This window comes from Botryllus schlosseri, chromosome 6 (assembly GCF_051294905.1).
Source record: "Botryllus schlosseri isolate E-star chromosome 6, Bs_hap1, whole genome shotgun sequence".
Lineage (NCBI taxonomy): Eukaryota > Metazoa > Chordata > Ascidiacea > Stolidobranchia > Styelidae > Botryllus > Botryllus schlosseri.
This window is the reverse complement of record NC_137241.1, coordinates 19,958,603-19,975,354: the sequence shown is the minus strand read 5'-3', so window position 1 is coordinate 19,975,354 and position 16,752 is coordinate 19,958,603. Positions and strand designations below refer to the sequence as shown.

The 16,752-nt window shown below is 40.4% G+C and overlaps 1 protein-coding gene and 1 long non-coding RNA gene across 2 annotated transcripts in view; one reads left to right on the top strand and one right to left on the bottom strand.

Moving 5' to 3' along the window:
• LOC145440158 (thrombomodulin-like) overlaps positions 1-16,752 on the top strand; it is a 42,421-nt gene that overhangs the window by 22,533 nt on the left and 3,136 nt on the right. The window lies entirely within an intron of this gene.
• On the bottom strand, positions 5,739-7,322 carry LOC145441414 (uncharacterized). Its single transcript, XR_013915820.1, has 2 exons — positions 7,001-7,322; positions 5,739-6,398 (listed from the first exon to the last, which is right to left on the bottom strand). It is a non-coding gene; the product is annotated as an uncharacterized LOC145441414 (long non-coding RNA).

The following is a 16,752-nucleotide window of genomic DNA, read 5'->3' as shown; positions in this document are numbered from 1 at the left end:
TAAATCACCCATCTGGATATCAAATAGCTGTTAGATGACGAAATGATGCTATTTCTTGGCGTCTTGTCCTCGTGATGGAAGTGCTGAAATTATGATTCTATCCTTATCACCAACTGCAATGGTTCTATCATTATTATTTTCGTCGTTTAGAGCCCAATACTACACCAGGTTGGACTGGGTTCAACACAAACCCTTTCTAGATATATTATTACCTTAACCAAATAGCTGTCTGGTTGAAAGACTTCATGTCCTTCCAATACCTTCCTATTCTTCAATCTCATCACTATCTGTTGGTGTTTTTAAATGATAAAATACTAATAATACCAACTAGATCTCATCCTTTCTGATGATTGACAATTAAACAGTGTACCAGCAGTATTGTAGCAGTTATAATACTAATAATACCAACTATAGATCTCATCATCTCTGAGCATTGACAATTAAACGATGTACCATTTGTATTGTTTCCGTTATTTTGTTGAATAAAATGGAACGGTTATAAGCTGAAGTCGCCAAGCGTCTATAGTCTATAAAGCAACGGTTTTCGAATATTTTTTTGCCCGACCCGAAAATAAATAGTATGGTAAGCACATAAACATTGGATTATAACATTCTAAGCAACGGATTTATGCATGCTCATTATTACACATTAACATAATTCTTAGGAAGAAGGAATGTCAACCTGCTATTTGAGAAACCCATGTATGGGACTGAGACAAAAAGCAAAATACCATGGTGTAGACCAAATTGATACAAATAGCATTACCATATCCAAGAATTGTAAAACACAAAAATGAGCTTGTGAGCCTTGGTCATTTTTGATCATAGAGTTTGTACTTGAAAATCTTGAAGGTTGTAGCAAAGTTCGTTGTGCTACCAACATAATAGGTATCAGATAATCAGATACGTATAATAAGAGTCCATGTAGTGAGCAACCGACAATAGTCCTGTTTTGTTGAAGTAATATGAGATACGGTAGTTCCCGTAGTTGTCTTACAACTAAGCCTGATTGCCAAGTCTTTCAGTTGGAAGTACACAAATGACGCCACGCTTTCAATATCCGACAGTGATGAGTGTTCAGGATTTCTAATTGGAATGATGGTTGCTTTACACTATCAACTATAGAGTATGCTTCTTTCAATAACGGGTGAATCTCTGTAGATTCAGCTATTCCCTTTTCCGAATTGCTGAATTGTCAGAACAAGATGCCGTGACTAATGACTTGTACGGTTCATTCTTTTGCAACAGCTTTTGACACTGACGTCTCTTCTGCAACCTCTTTCATTGAAAACAGAATAGATGAGGCTGCCTTGACTGAAGTTTCATCAGCTTCATTGTAATTCAAACGCATGATTTTTATATGTTGTAGGACCTCACAGCAGCAAATGTACAATGTGCATAGCATAATTTTCCACAACACACAACACTCATGGGGGTACTGATTTACTGCAGCGGAATCAGGATAAATCATGCTGGTGAAATGATATTCTGCAGACTACTTCGCCAGGAGAGGACAAGGCATCCATACCTCTTCTTCGTAAACGGAACCCATCCTCCTGATAACTTTTTGCTTCTAATTGATGCATCTTCTGCGATCAAATGACCGTCATCCTTACACAATGAGGCATATAACACTTGCCATATCAACGACTCTCGGAAAATTTACAGCAATGTACCGGTAAGCTGCAACCTGCCAGGGTGCCAATGTCCAGCACGAGGACAAGACGATAAGAAATAGCCTCATTTTCGTTGGCTAACAGTTATTTGATATCCATATGGATGATTTATATGGATATGGATACTTTCACCATCCTCGTTGTACGCCAAGAGACGAAATTCGGTCCATGTTTAGTCCATTCCCATAGTAAAGCATATAGCAACAAAACTGATTTGGGTCGAGTTACCTTTGTCGCCACCGCGTGTTCAAAATGAAGTGGAACAGCCCCATTAACATTAATTAAATTATGAAGTATTATTTTGGAAATTAAGGCAACTTTTTCCAAAAAATTTCGCGCTGCGCGCCATTTCGTGGTAACATATTCATTGCTTATTGGTTACCCTTCCTCCAAGAAATAATACGCATGGGTTATAGAAATGGGCATCTCGGCGTCAGCCATTATCGCACCAAGACATAAAGTTTCAGGCCATGTAACACGCGACTCCGAGAAGTGTGCCAGAATGAGAAAACCTTGGCGGAAAAGGACTGCCTTTATGCTGACCGACTTCGATATATATACTATATACATTATACATATATATTTACCTATTAGGCTACTTTGGGAGACAATCGTACTTATTTTTGTGGCAGTTGGGGGACGAAAAAAATTGGGAGGCAATTTTGTGTCCCCCTAATTCTTGGCGACATTTTTCCCTCAGTTGTTATCGTCTGTCAAGCAAATCCGTTTGGGACCACTGTTATTGGTCCCTCATTTGTCCCTTACAAAAGAAATCAACCCAGGAAGTAGCAGGAATTTCGAGTTACAATGGCGACATTTTGACCCCTGTATAAACCCCGTATTTTGAAAAGTGGCATTAAGTCGACAACCAATAGGGGGGATTTTCTTCCACTTTTCGCGTGTATAAAATGACACCGCTTTGCATACATGATAGTTTTTCTTTTGGAATTACTCAGTTAAGAGCATCCCAGCATATATAGGGATTTTAAGCCTTTATACACTGTGTTAAAAAATGGCGACATAAAAAATGCTGACTACCATTGAGATGACTCGACATAAAGTCTAGTTGCGATCTTGGTATACGCCGCGGGTCGTACGATTTTAATGTCGACTCCTAATATTGGGCCCTGGTTAGCTCTTAGCAAAGGCGAAAAGGCATTATATCATTGTTACATGTTGTTGTTTAACACGCGTGATACATATTGTTAATAAGAATCACTGCTCTACCTTAATATAACTCCATCAAATATATGTATTGGTTATAGCATGATAAATATTCTGTAGTATGTCCCGCACCCGATATGTCGAGCTGATAGGTCGTTGATTTGCTTGTGTCAAGACCGCTTGAAGATGCTCTGTCAGTTGTGAGCAGAAGGCATATACTTTATGTCAGTGATTATCAACCCTTCTGTCTTTGCAGACCCCTTTTGGACCGTCGCGAGCCTCCGCGGACCCCCTACTTTTATTTCTAATTTAGCTCAAATTATTGTTTCCGCTCAAGCCAGACAATGTACAATGCGGTACAAAAGATGCATTGCGACATATTGAACAGAGAGGATAATGCTGAAACTACCAAGCACGGCTTTCAATCTAGCATCCATCTCGGCCTAATAATGGTCAAGGTGATTGGCTTCTATTTTGATCTCTTCAGCTGTGTTTCAGTTGCCTATCCTTGCAATTCACAGTTCACTTTTCTGGCATTCGCAAAGCCATGTCTTTGTCAAAGAATTAGCCAAGATAAACCGAGGAGGGTTGTTGTTCTGATCGTACAAATAAGAAAGGATTCCCTTGCAAATGCTCAAGAGAGAGCGAGAGTGAAAGAGAGAGAGAGAGAGAGTGAGAGAGGAAGCGAACAAACTTATTTTTATCCTAACCAGCGGATACCGTGGATACCAGTTTTCGAATCTTAGGTCTAACCCGCCCGGAGATTGAAATCATGATTTACAGATCAAACAGAGGCGCGCAGCACTGCTATGCTACCCCCCCCCCCCCCCATTCCTTCCATCAGTTCCGCCACACACAGATAATCCTACCCCACTTGGGAGGGGGTGCCGAAGGGTGTCGAAAATTATTTCGTGGAAGAACATTAATGATACGCTCTATATTTGAAAGTTTTTGCAACTTTTTAATCTTTCTCGCGCTGGGCGCGATTTCATGTAGATAAATGTTTTGATTATCAGCCACCCTTCCTCCACGATAAATACGCATCATTTATGGAAGTAGACATTTAAGGGTTGGCCATTAACACGCCACGATGTATGAAGACATATGAAGTTTGGGCCAACATGGGTCTCAGAGAAGTGTGCCAAAAAGATCGTCAGCGAGAAAGCATTATCCGAAAGAGGATTGCCCTTATGTAGACCGTAAACTTCGTTATAAAAATGTCTTTGTCCGGGTGCCTAAATTGCTGGCGCCGAATATTCATGTCGTGACAATCTGGACCTCACATGACAAATGACATCTCATCCCAAATAATTGTTTGACAGTGAAGAAATACCAATTTTGAATCGTGTGCTTCTTTTAGTTTAGTAGCCTACATATAGGCGAGTTCAATATCTTTTGATTACATAGCGCGCATGAAGTCAAGAAATAACAACATGTAGCTAAGTAATTCGTTGAACCGATAGCAGACGATATAGATAATAATAAGATCTTGGTTGCTTTCACACCTTATCTAACGTCCACTTGCAAAGTAATAAATATATTTATTATACGAGCTTTCGGAGCGCCGCTCCTTCATCAGGTGTTAAAGTGAAAGTAACGCAAAAGATTTTGAATCCAAACATATACGCATATTGTGACATCATAGACAAAAGTACTTTCAGATCAGAAAAATGTGTACATTTATGACGTCATAAACAGGAAACTCGAAGTTCATATTTTAAACGGCTACAGCAAGTTGTGGAACTGAAAATGAGATTTGATAGAGTGTTTACAGTAATTGAATGCACACCCGCTGAATATATCAACTGCAGCTTCGCATGGTGTAATGTGACATGGAGCTTCGATCTATATTTAGCCCTTGATGGAACATGTTAAATATGTCGATGTATTTTTGTTCTGTGGCCTTGCGCATGATTGAGTTCTCGATGTTCCCGGCCAACACGTTGATTATCATATCATTTTCTTAGTGTCCTGCTGACGAAAAGTGCTCATCGACAGGCTTCGATCTGTTGCATTTAGAAATGTCGTGTCGATGCTGACATTCTCTTATGGAGTGGTTGACCAGTTTCTCCAACGTACGAGGCATTGCCACATCCATTTCGGCAACGAATTAAATATATCAAGTCATTGGACTTGCATGTGTAGCTAAGTAATTGCACCAACGGGCCCGCCCGATTATGTTCATTTGTTCAATTATTAATTACGTGCCCTGAATATTCCTAGACAATACCTCACTCAGCTCTACAGGTAAATCTGATTACGTGGACTGAGAGGATACAAAATTTATAGCAATATATACGCAATTATCAATACTATTGACCGAATCAATCATTAATTATACAAAATTTTACGTGGTCGCATCTGAGTTGAAATTACATAGGTCAAAAGTGCTACATTCGGTCAAAGTTGGCGGTCACCGGATAGATATATGATTCTTGATTGTATCAATGTGAGGCGTGATGCTATGTAACAGTCACTGGATTAATGTCTTTTCCCTATACAAGAATAATATATTGCTCGGAGTGCAGTAGTCAACGCAGATGAATATAAAATGTGATCTAATATAGCCGCGGGTGTAATCATCCCCTTTCCGCATCCACACCAGTTTCGTTGCTAGCACCGACTAGCATCGCCATAGAAACTGCTTTACCGTCTGCGAAGTAACACGTGCTAATGATAACAATGTATCTCGTCGTAATTCTCGGCCTACGGACCATGTGACCTCAATCAGCTTTCCATACCTTCGTAAGTTTGTAGCAATTCCATAAATGATTGTAATCACCCTATCATCGTCACCAGAAACGCATAGTTGAAAACGTGTGATATCAACCCAGCGTACGTTTAACAATAAATTCAACTGAAGTAGCTCATGTCATCCGCTCATACCATGCAGCAGTGTTGATTGAAAAATCGAGCTGGTTTATTCGTCATCACATACAAGGATAAAATGACTCTGCAAAGCTAACATAAACAAATATTGATGATCAGGCTGAAATGTGGCGATATAGGATTGGAAAGCAGCCAAGTGCAAATAGTTAATTAGTTGACTTGTTTGGCATTTCATAACGTCACAATGCTGCGACAGGAGAATGTCAAATCAAACAGCTATCAAACATATTGTGGTATCAGCTATAAATACTCAGAGTGTCGGATTCGCATGAAGCGCCGGTTACAAAGCTCAGTATAGGCTTCAAACCCACAATCCTACGTTATATGCGTTACATTAATACTTTCCATGGGTACAGATATTTTAGTTTCCTTATATTAAAACAAGGTAAGAAGCAGTCTGATTCGGGTATCGATTACGGCCCCCGTCTGTTCAAGTCAAGGCAAGGGCAACATTACATATATTGAATGACTGATGTTGAAGTGATCAGAGGGTATAACGTCATCATCGTTGCTCATTATGGCAGACTAGGGAGTGATATTCACATTTGCGTCTGGTTATAATGAAGCCTCCGCAGGCACTTATCGGTCACGCATTGAACAGAATTGCGTGACGGCAAATTCATTGGAGTGTCTTCCCAGCTACATTAACGTCTCGATTGTTTGCAGTGGCTGAAAAACAAGGCAGCGATGTAATGCCAAATTGTTAACTACATGCAAAGTACACACGTTTGGAGATGATACACAACTCCAGTAAATTGCAAAACAAAAATGCAACATGATAAGTTGCCTCATCAAGATTGAGCTTTACAATAGGCCACACACTGAATTTTACAACGAATCAATAAAACGAAAAGGCAGATGTTATCGTAACTATATGCTCCCTCACACAGCGTTTAAATACGATTTATCAATATCAATATTTATCAGTATCTAGTTGAATTATTTGAAATTAATCGGGAAACAATATAAAGTTAACGTTACGCGATCAAAATATTCTCAGATATATTGAGCGGGCAGTCAACATTTTACTAATTGAGTTATGTGAACACGTTATCAAGGAGGATTCTGAATCCGTTGCTACTCACATAGACGTTTAAAAATGTATCAGAAAGCGCGTTACGAAGTGAAAATCTATTACGACATGAATTGAATTAGTGAGGGAAAGATCATAGGCTGCAGTATCCGTTTGGCGACTGTCCTGTCCAGTATTTACCCGTTCGCGTGAAATATAACACAACAGAAGAGAAATGCGTTCTATATTCAATACTCACTTTTTGTCATGGAAATGGAGTCGGCGTGGCGATCCAAATCTATACGCTATTGTACGCAGAATTCAGCAGCTATGTGGAATACTCTTCAATACGCAGAACGAATCGTTCGATGAAAACACTGATTGGGAAGTAACTCATTCACGCATGTTTGCATCTTAAACTTTTCTTATAAGATTCGTGTTTATAGGATTCATGCTAATATACTTGTCATGAAACTTTAGGGCCATGAGGTGCTAATACATCTTCTGCATCATTCTACATCATCTGCTAGTCCATCGTCCAAAGTAACGTCCATTTACAATAACCTGCTAATACGCTGAAACTAATCTCTCAATCACTCGGTGACAGCGGACATGAGACCTTACCAGTTGATGGCACGCAATTGGTCGCGCGTACGTATACAATACTAAAGTCATCGACCTAATTCAACATTGTGAATTGTGCCTATCTCTGTAAGAAAGGCGGCATGTTAAATTTTTTGTGATAAAAGTAGGCTATTCCTAAGCTACTGATCGATCTGTATATTCTGCAAATTCGGTAGCCTTTGGGAGACAAAAACCGACTTTTCAAACGCCAATACCGGGCCAACCCCGGGTCCCAAGCCGTTGAATCGGATATCATCGCGTTCAGTTCGACGAGAGGAAAACGGGGATAACTCTGTCGAACCCCTTAGACCAGCGGTTGTCGATCGGTATTTCGATCTCTGTTCTGATACCGACCCATCGAAAAACCAATTGCGTAACCCGTATTGGCGTACCATCACGGGTTTTTGGAAGAAAACTTTTTTCTACGCGTCCCAGCCCCATTTCCCGGGCATCGTTGGAATCGTAATCGAATTACGCGTCTGCCGGTACCAAATTTATCCGGCTACGATATTCGGTTGGCGAGAAATCGGTGATTAAAAAAACTGTGAAAAAAGCGCTATACACTGTTTTTTGAAGGCCGATCCCGAGTCGGCTGAAAGTCCGATACGATCGTATCGGGTATCGGTCTACGCGGGGCCCGAAGACGAACGCAGCGGTACCTCGTATGGCCCAGTGGTGTGAACGACCGAGACGGAACCTCGGATAGCCCTCGTATGAAAAACGTGAACTTCTCGGATGATCCACCGATCCAGGATAATCCGAGGATTATAATCGCAAAACTCACATAACTCCGCTTCTACTGGTCGGAATTGAGTCAAATTTGTTTTGCATCGTCTTTGAAAACAGCTCAACAATTTCATGGGGTTGGCAGAAAAATTTGATTTTTTTTTAAATTTTACCTAATAAATTAAAAATTCTAATTTGATCTGCGGAGTCCTATGCTTGTTAGAATTGAACCAAATTTGGTGTGCAGTGTTTTTTTTAGAGTAAGCTGACAATTTAATAAGTGAATGGCTGGAATCCGGAATTATTTTTTATGACATTTATGATCAGTGCGGGATTTGAAGCACAGGCCTGCAGACATGGGCGGAGCCTGGAGCCTATTAAATCATATTACGTCGCGTGCAATACCTCGGTTACAATGATGATGACCCCATCAAGCGCCAAGGTAATCAAGGAGGTTTGCAATTCGAAATGAAGATAGGTTGGGATTGGTTTATACAGGGTTTGACGCTTTGGCCATGTTGATAATTGTAATTATAATTGATCGGGCAGGGTTATTACCCGTAACATTTATGATACCTTACAAAACGCGTATTCAACGTAGTATTGGCGACAAATATAGCTTTAGTTACGAAATTACACATGAAGGAAATCTATCGGTATCAAGGTCAATATTAGGCTACATGACTTCACTATTTCGAATCTGGTTTTACTGGTGGATGACTGCATCAACAAACCCACTCTGACTGTTTTAGTATAGATTAGTGAAGATTCATTCGACTCCGAGCAGGTAAATCTAGGTTAATGTGTTTCAACTGCGAAAGTATGAACAGTGAACATAGACGATATCAGATCGATGAGATTCATGAAAGCAATTTTCACGCCGCAATATAGCGTACCCCAACTATTTTGGTCGTTATTGTTTGATATTCACGGTGCTCGACTACATTTTTCACATTTTACACCATGCCGGTGTTTTTTATGGCATATTTACCTTCATAAGACAATGAATGAGATGCTACGTAGAAGCCGAGATAAACCTTTATTACCTTAGCACAAATTCTGGAGTCGACCTCGGTCGGACCCGAAACCGCAACCAGCTGGTCTTGCGGTTGTGGATTATTCCACTATACGCTATCTCGCCACGCTCTCACTAGCGAGCATGATTGAATTGGAGATCTAGGCGTGTCTATGAATGCGGCGAATGTTCGGTTAGGTTTGCTGGATTTCCCGCTGCGTAGAGAAGCCGAGGCCAGTCAAATGGAAATTTCGGTCATTTTTGAAATAATAGTATTTACGGTGACCAATTTCGTCACACCGACATGACCAAAAATCGTGTTTCATTTATGCCTGAAGAGGCAGGGATGTCTTTTGGACTTGTTTTGATCTTGACAAGGGCCTACATCGCCAGTAAATGAAATAAATTGATGACACATATTAGCTGTAAATTAGTCCACTTCATTGAAATAGACACGTTAAAACGATGGTGAGATAATTTTCCAATAGAGTAGTTTACACACTGAAATTCACGACCACAATAAGCACGCAAAATACGGGTAAATATATTTTTCAAGAGATAGTCAATATCTATATTCTTTATCGGTCCAAGGTGGATTCCTTCACGCTACAATTTGATATTTATGATATTCTATCATTTGCTCTGCAGCACTCCTATAGTACTCTTACAGGCGGATTATAAGACTAATTGGCATCGTGACAGATCTTATTCCTATCAAAAGTCATCGTCCTTTTTTCATGTCATCCTCCACATTCGGTGAATACCATCTAATAACTAATTGTATCCATATATCGTGTTAAATCACCAATGTTTTTTATTACTTTATGACAAGAAGGGGGTTCTGGTGATATTGAAAGACCAGAAAATATCTAATGTGCTTTATAAGCTCAGTGGGTTACCATTTAGTTTCCCTGAAGCTCGCAAAGTTTCCAGCACATACACAGCTCTAGTATCAACGCCTAAGTGAAGTACCATAAATGCTTTTTCAACTCATAAATACCATTCATTGGCATAGCCCATTCTCAATTGCAATCGGCATCATTTACGCCCTGGATCAGTCAATGTCAAGTGGCAGAGAAATATTCGAACGCTGAGTTGCTGAGGAATGCAATTGATGTCTCTGTGGATGAGATTTTAGGAATGGCGACTTTGCAATCAGTAAAAACTTCGAATCAAGACAGAGAGACATCGGTGTGCCCTGCATAACTGGGATTGATTTCATGAAATCTAAATTGGTCCGACAAAAATACATGTTACTATCACTGGAGAAATATATTTACCCGTATTTTACCTGCTTGTCAGCTCAAAAAATTATCCCACCACCCTTTAATGGAGTTATTTTAATGAAGTGGACTAATTTCCAGCTAATCCGTAACCATTTGAAGCGGCTATAACATGACGAGAGTCTGAGATAGGAGGTAGAGACATGTTAAAGTGGTCTTTATTCGAAGGTTTCTGTCTTGCAGCACTAGTAATAATTGATCAAAAAGTGTGCCTTACGTTAAGCCGAAAATTGCCTTATACCTGCTAATACACTCCAAGTCCATGAAACAAAAAGCTTCCGATGGATATTAGGGTCGATTATAATAAATGAATATATTTATTATTTTATGGTAACTGAGATCTGCTATCGCAGCAAGGTAGCTATTGAATGTCGTAGTTATTTGCATACTAGCCGTAGAGAACTGGTGATCTAATCTGCAGCATGGCCAACTGTAGCTTCTTATAGAGACACATGTTCCGTATTTTCACAGCAGTTTTCAAACGCAAATATGTGCGTGGTGAAATGGCGTGGTCATTGGTATAATCCACACCTGCAACACCAATGGGTTGTTGGTTCGAGTCCGGCTGAGGACGACACGAGAATTCCTACCCAAGTGTTGGAGGTTTATCTAGGCTCCTCGTCGTCATGTGATCCGCGTAAGCGGTGATTTATAAAAGCCTAGGAGTGGGCTGTGCTAGAAGTCGGTGAATACGGAATCAAAAAATGAATATAGGCATACTCTAAAACTACCAAATTAGTCAAAACACCATGAATAAAAAACAAACAAACGGCGAATTATATATCGCGATCATCGATATCGTACAAGGATGACGTCGTGGATTTCAAATAGTGACGTCAAAAGTGATTGTCATTGGTAAATGACTCTTTTGACGAAACTGGTTCCCGAACCTTGTCATATAATACGAGGTCAATGTCCACCTTAGTTCAGTAACAGCAATGGTCATGGTCTGGTAATTCAAAATGGCGAATTGTCTCCCTAAGTAACAAATGTCCACTAAAGTGGTCTATTAGATATTGCAAAAGTTGGGAAAAATTAGGGCGACCGCAGTTGGAGGACATTTCGTGTATATTCTAAACGCTGCGATATAAACCGCAAATCACCAGTGACAAAGCGCGGAATCGATATTCCAAAACCAATCGAGTTATTTCCAGACGCCTAGCTTGTCTCCTTCTGTTGGCGATAATTGTCGCCCAACTGCTTCAAAACAGGACTGTCCACCAAAGTAGTCTAATAGGTAAATATATATATATATATATATAATTGTCCATGGGCGCCAAAACGGCTGGCGCCAAATGTTTCTGTCCTGGCAATCAAAACCCAACAAAAATGCCATCTCGCAGAAAATTATTTGCCAGTGCAGAAATACTAATTTGAAATCGTGTGCGTCTTTTAGTTTAGTACGTATGGGCGATTTGAATATCTTTTGACATAACAGACAGGCCACGAAATGTCATTACGTAACGAAGTCATTATACCCACGGGTCCGCCCGAATATGTTCAATTATTATTTACGGGCTTTATATTTTTCAAGACACCTCACTCAGCTTTACAGGTAAATCTGAATACATGAGCAAAGAGAGGATGAAAAATGGACGGCAATATATATGCAATTCCCAATCATATTGACCGATTCAATCATGAATGACAGAAATTTTTCGCGCTTCGCGCAAATTAAGCCGACTAACTAAAGAGTCCAAAAATTTGTGCTGAGAATTAGCGGTACAGTTACCGTACAGAGTTAAGGGGGGAGTTGGGTCTGAGTCTGAAGGGTGCAGAAGTTGGCTTTATCGCCCTATGGAGGATGGACCAACGTATTGGGGAGGCTGACGAAGTGCTGTTACGGTCCTTTTGGAATCAAGTCGGAGAAATCACCCTTTTTGTTAGTCAACTCACCAAAATTTGGCTGGAAAAGTGTAATTTCGAGGTCGAGCCGAAAATTTGACCTTTTTTCTTCGTCAACTCGCCGGTGATTTCAGTCTGTATGCCCATTTTTCGGTTCCCAATATTTGGGGGGCGATGATCGGTCTGGAGTTTGAAAAGGGGGCGATGAGTCGAAAAAGGTTGGGAACCACTGATCTAGATCTTGGTGCTTTCACACCCTATTTAGCGTCCACGTGCGTCCACTAGCGTCCTCCTTTACGGCAACGAAAGTGGTGACCTTATTTTGGTCAACTCAACAAATTTTCGAGCAAAAATAGCAAAATCGTCTGTTTTCAGTCTTGATCAACTAGCTTTTCTGATTTGGTAAAAGTGTCCTCCTTTCCCGATTCCAAAATATGGTAACCCTATAGTATTAGATAGACCAGTGATTCCAAAGTGCAGCCCCTAGGGCCGCATGCGGCCCCAAAATAATTTAGGGAATTGATTTATGACAAAAAATAAAATTTATATTTATAAAATACTCTTGCTTGGCTTGGCCTCTGTAGTTTTTAATTATAGAATTATAGGATAGTTGTGAGTATAGATTGCAAACGTTATGTCATTGCTGTTTCAATGCAATGTGCCCTAACTTTCCAGTTGAGCGGGCAGTAGCTATAGATATAAATAGGTATTGATAACTTTCAAAATCGGAGGGAAATCCTGAAAAAATGGTAAATTTTTCCCACTTCGTGGTCGCTTGACTAAATAAGAAGAAGAGGCTCAACTCCCGGAAAATACAGTTTTTCTTTCACAGTAACAGGTGGTTGACTGAAAAAAACTTTTCGGTCCAGCTCCCGAAATAGCCGCCGTAGCGTTCCCACAGTGCCGACTTGATGTATATCAGTCGAATTTGCCGCTATATGTAACCGAAATCCTCAAAGAAAAAAGAAAAAATCACAAAAAAGAAGACATTTGGGCGTCCTACGAGGTCACTTGAAAAAAACGAAAAATAGGACAAATCATCTTAAAAGAGGACGTATGGTAACCATAAGATAACTAGATGTGCAACAAGTGACTCGCGGTTGAATACGCCGAAATACATACTGCTTAGCCAGCTAAAAGCAGCATAATTAGTAGTCCTATGGTCAGGGCCGTAGCTGTCGCACCCTAAACCCTCCCAATTGAGGGGGGCGAGCTCGAAGGGGGAACACAATTATTTCGTGAGTTAGCATAAATTATAGAGTATTTTTTTGAAAATCTATGCAACTTTTAAAACAAAAATTCGCTCAGTACGCGATTTCAATTCGCCACATATCTTGATTATTGGGTACTCTCCACCCACCCCCCTGCAAAAAAATACGCAAGATTTATAGAAATGGGCATATCAGCGTTGGTCATGACCGCATCACAACGCACCCAGACATATAAAGTTTTAGGCCATGTAACATGTGACTCCAAGAAGTGTGTCAGAACGATCGGCACCGAGAAAGCCTTGCCGTAAAGGACTCTTTTTATGCTGACCAAAAACTTCGAAATACCAAAAAATTCGTTATATATACAAAATACATATAGGTTAAATTGTCCATATGGGTGCCTAAATGACTGGCGCCGAATGTTCTTGTCTTGCCAATCTCAACCTCACAAGACAAATACCATCCCGCAGGAAAGAAAATTATATGCTAGTGAGGAAATACCAATCTGAAATCGTGTGATCTTTCAGTTTAGTAGGTTTGAACAAGTCTACATTTTTTGATATAGCAGACAGGAGGTCACGAAATAACATCATGTAAGTAAAGAAGTCATACCTAGGGTCCGCCCGCCCGAAGATGTTTACTTTTACGGAGTCTGCAGTTCCAAAGACACTTCTCACTCAGCTCTACCAATAAATCTGATGACGTGGGCAAAGAGGACAACCATGCAATTCCCGATCTTATTTACTGATTTTATCATGAATTATCGAAATATTCGCGCTTCACGCTGTCTCACTAACCAGTACAACTTTAATTTTGTGGAAAAAGCGAACAACGTGATGCGGGTTCCGTTTATCACCCTATGGGAGCCTGGGGTCCTGACGAAGTGCTGTTACATTCCTGCCAACGGGTATACCCCCGGAGATGTTTAATTACTATTGAGGGGGCCAATACCTTTTCAAACACACCTCACTCAGCTCTACCGGTAAATCAGTTTACGTGAACGGAGACAGGATGAAAATTGATAGCAATGCATGCAATTCCCGATCATATTGACCGATTCAGTCATGAAACTAAAGAAATTTCTCTCAACGGACACCCAATGCAGCAGATAAGTAGCGGTAAACAGTGTACAGTTTTGAAATCTCGTCAGGGCAATAAAACTACTCCGAAATAGCCACGATGACTGCTTGGGTCTGTTTCGTAGCCATAGTATTCGTGCGGCCCCGACCGTACTCTGAAATTCTAAATTTGGCCCTCACGCCGAAAAAGTTTGGGAACCACTGAGATAGACCGTCAGTCACGTTACTACATATTATACTACCAAGTGGCTTTTATTTGCACTTTCGGAAATTCGCATTAAAAGTCTCCATAGCTTTCAGATATAACTTGCCAGAAAGGAGTTGCTACTTTTAAATTTGCGATACACGCCCCAAATACATAATGCACTCTCTCTACGACACATGCGAAAAAATACGTTTCTTACTTCCTAATGAATTCAAAATATTATGTTCATTTTCTCTCATTAATCGACAAGCATCCAAGTTCTTCTGGTGACTGTGTACTAAGACCTTGCGGCCCCTCGTCGTCATCCTGATCCGTACCGGATTTTCACTGGTGTGAAAAATCAAAAAATGATTGATTTTTGGATAGAAATTGATTATTCGAATATATTTTGCAGACCGGCAGGAAACTTGTTTGTGTATTTTTGTTGAATAAAAGTCGTTTCAATTGACCTACCAAAGCCTTTGCCAGTGAATTCACCGAAGGAACGAAGCAACATAATAACGCCCAATCCAGCTCTATATGGTATTGTCAATTACGGAGATGAAGAGAAGGTTCTAAACATTGAGCTCGAATCCGATAATTTTATGTCCGCATCCGAGCAAGGTTACACCCAATCATGAAGAGAGCAAGCAATTCCATGTCGATGATAAGCGAGAAGTCATTCGACGCGATTCAAACCCGTGATATGTGCAGTAGTATAATTAGAACCTGATAAGCCCGGTTAATTCCGATAGTCATGTTCAGGCCGTGTTATTTTTGGCATTTCAGGAGCAAGATGCCAAAACTGCCAAAAATAAAAATTTGAAAATGCCAAAAATAAGTAATTTTTGGGATATGCCAAAAATAACACGGCCTGCCAAATAGTGTATTTCCTTCGCGGTATTGTGTTAACAGGACCGCGTTACAAGCAAGAAGAGCGTTTGTGAAAGGCAGGTTTCTTAATCTGGGTCCAGCCCACCCATTAGGGGTGAAAGCATGGTGTCCTAAATGGCGTGGGCACAGCGAGATTGAACGGCTGACTGTATTTGGTTTACGTCATACTTTCCATTTGTCCAAAGGCAATTAATTTTACGACCATTTTTTACCGGCTTGTCGAGCGCTAAATTTGATAAAACGGGTATCAATGAGAAGCTGCCTCAGTACTGATTATTAAAATATAAATTATATTCTTCCCATGGAACTGGAACCCCCAAATTCAACCACGATTTTTGCATTGTAATCGAGTTGAACGTTGTGACGCAACAAACTGTCTGGCTATTTCTGAGCTGCGTAGTCTCGTTTTTGCCGGACAGTCTTGTTGCATCAATGTTCTTAAACAAGCTAACCGTCCCAGGACTCTTCCATGCGAGTTGGTAATATTGAAGCCACCTGAAGTGACGAAAGTCCTCCGAAAATATATCGGTAGACTGAAGGAGAAATGATAGTCGGGCTACTAAATAGATTGTGTTGAGAGACAACACTGGAAACTCCTGGAAAAGGATCGGGAAGAAAATTCTTTCCGCGATGAGATCGATGGTACTGGCGAAGTGATCTCTTTTAAAGATGCATGGAATCCGGTTCGGCCCTCCAAAGATCTTGAAGCTCTGAACACCTTTTGTGGATGACTGGCAACATTCTTTCCCTCAACGGCTACTGTTGAAGCCGATATTTCCAAGATTCGCTGGGCGAGAAATGAATTTGGGAGAAACTTAGCTGACCTGAGTGTCACGGTGGATATTATTTTCTTTATGGCTCACTCGCCACTTATACTGCTTCGGAGCGCACGTGTGTTCATTTACGTGAGCGACGTGGTGAGAGTAGCCAGCTTTATTTTGCTGTTGTTGATCTGTTCATTTATTGTTTTATTTACTGGAGTATTTGGTCTTACCAGGATATTACCAGCAATTTTTCAATGGTATTTTAATAAGATATTCGTCCATTTGGAGTTCTTGTTTCGTACCAGTTGAGAGAGGAGATCCAGAGTCAGCCTACTCCAATCACATTCTTCATAAGTCTCTACTTGGAGACGACACTGAGTTTGGAA